The sequence below is a fragment of the Vicugna pacos genome, chromosome 15, assembly GCF_048564905.1.
Source record: "Vicugna pacos chromosome 15, VicPac4, whole genome shotgun sequence".
Classification (NCBI taxonomy): Eukaryota; Metazoa; Chordata; class Mammalia; order Artiodactyla; family Camelidae; genus Vicugna; species Vicugna pacos.
This window is the reverse complement of record NC_133001.1, coordinates 54,197,461-54,199,939: the sequence shown is the minus strand read 5'-3', so window position 1 is coordinate 54,199,939 and position 2,479 is coordinate 54,197,461. Positions and strand designations below refer to the sequence as shown.

Below are 2,479 nucleotides of genomic sequence, written 5' to 3'. Positions count from 1 at the left end.
TCCTTTGGGAATTTGAAAGTATGAAAACAACTTTTAAAAATTTCCTTTTTAGAAATGCAATTCACTTCAACAAAACTTTATTAGGCACCAGCCACGTGAACGGCTTACTTGAGACCTAAATATGAGGAGGCCAGTCTTTGGTCCCAAGTTGAGTTTTTTTGTTTTTTGTTTTTTGTTTTTTTGCCGGGCAGGGGGTGAGGGGATGGGTTATAGGTAGTGGAATAAAACACATGAAAAGGATGATCAGTGCCTTAATAGAACTGCTGACGAATGTATTAGGCATACAAAAGAGGGAGTGAACTGAAAGTAATGGGCATTTGATTGACTCCCAGCACCCGCGGTCATTCCTCCTGTTCCCTTTAGGGAGACACGTGGTTTCAGGGAAGTAGATGCTCCCGCCCAGCTGCAGATGTCGAACACGTGACTTGGCTTGACCAATCAGTGCACCCCATCTTCCCGGGCACCGTGATTGGCTTGGGGTGACCAAGTGCTCTAAGCTGAACCAATCAGAATGAAGATCAAGCCTTTGGCTGGAAATGCTGCAAAGATGGCCGTCTTTTCATTGTTGGATGTGAAGGAAGAAGCCCCAGGAGATGCTGAAAGCTATTTCTTACCTGTGAGGTGAGTCAGCCTCCAGATGGTGTTGACGGCAGACGGTGAATAAGAGACAGAAACAAACTAGTCCCTTAATCACCAAAATATTCCTTACCTAACATCATTTTTATTCATAATGTATCACTCACATGAGACAGTAAATTCCCTTATTGCTACCACCAATTTGACTTGTAGTTTTTTTAAATTTCCAACTAAAATCATCCTTTCCAGCTCAGGATGAAATAGGGTGTACTTCCTGGAGGCGGTGGCCAATAACCAAAAACTTAAGGATGAGTAGGATTCAGACCAATGATATGGGAAAGGCAAGGACGTTCCTGGTGGCTGAACAGTTGCATGCAGCTGGATATGGGCTGAGCCATATGCTAATAAGCTGACCCTGCAAAGACTGGGCTGGGTCAGATCATGGCAAGTAGTGAAGGATATGCTAAGAAATGTGGTCTTAATTTTGTAGACGCTGTTTGTGAGGGTGTCATGGGAGGCTGTCCCACGCTTCCTCAAATCTCTCAGGTACCAGGAGTTCATTAAGCGCATTGGCACTTGCTGTTGAGATGATCATGGGTCAAACTTTATAGCAAATGTAAGACAAAGCCAGAATGTTCCAGCGAAAAAGCAGAGAGTGACTGTGTTAGTTTCCTTGTGCTGTCACAACAAATCACCACAAACTGGGTGGCTTAAAACAATAAAAATTTAACTCTTACAGTCTGGAGGCTAGAAGTCCTAAATCACATCAACAGTGTCACACTCCCTCAGAAGACACTAGGGAAGGGTTCTTCCGAGCCCCTTCCCACTTCTGGTGGTCCCAGGCAGCATCACTCTAAACCCTGCTCTGTCTTCCCGGGGCTGTCTTCCCTCCATCTCTGTGTCCTCTCCCTCTAAGGACTACAGACACCAGTCATTGGATTTAGGGCCCGCCCTACATTCAGGATAATTTCATCTTGAGGTACTTAAATAGTTACATCTGCAAAGACTTTTTTTTTCAAGTGAAATCACATTCTGAGGGTTTGGATGGCATGAATTTTGGAGACACTATACAACCCACTACAGTGATCAAAACCCAGAGCCTATATGCTAATGTCCACAATTTGGGGAAAATTAATGGATAGTAAGCAGCATACTTTACCTGTACCGTTGATTAATGTAACTTTCTTTTTAGTGTACAGTTGAAAATTTGCTTTTTAAGCACATCCCGACTCTGAAAAGTCTTGTGAATTCCCTTCTGCTGTTGGCAGGCGTGCAAGCACCCAGATGACTGTGACCTTCATAACCTGAATTTGTAACCTTGGTCTCGTGAGCTCCTTCAGAACTGACCAGCATATTGAGATTCTATATTGGCATTTCCTGTTTGAAACTAAATGCCTAGTTTCATTGTCTCTGACCGCCCCCCTACTTAATTGAATCACCTATTACTGGAATTAAACCAATTTTCTTGGAAATCAGCCAGGAGCTTTTGATTCATGGTCGTTCTGGAGTTTGGGGCGGGGGGAAATGACTTTTTCATTAACAACTGACTACATTAACCTTGCTTAACTTCGAAAAATCTAAGATATGTTCTGAGCGATCTGGCGATTTGGATTGCATTTTAATGTACTGCTACATGAGAGGCAGTCTTTGGCATATAAATAAATTTTGTCTCAATGCTGCAGTACAGTGTAACGTGATGCAGACAAATTTAGATGAGAGTTAGAGATCCACATTTAAGTCAAGACTCAGCAGTGCGTGGTGGCACCGATTCAAAGAGCTCAGCTGTGGGGAAGATGGGATGACTGCACATATTCTGCGACAAACTAATCCTGCATGTGGGTGGGTGATGACCATCAGACTGCTAGTCACAGCCTGGCCCTGGAGATACTCACTCCGAGGGCTG

General features: G+C 43.7%; 1 long non-coding RNA gene across 1 annotated transcript; it reads left to right on the top strand.

Annotated features, from left to right (window-relative positions):
- The first annotated feature begins 532 nt into the window (after positions 1-532).
- LOC140685926 (uncharacterized) lies at positions 533-2,048 on the top strand. Its single transcript, XR_012059390.1, has 2 exons — positions 533-621; positions 1,769-2,048. It is a non-coding gene; the product is annotated as an uncharacterized lncRNA (long non-coding RNA).
- The last annotated feature ends 431 nt before the right edge of the window (positions 2,049-2,479 follow it).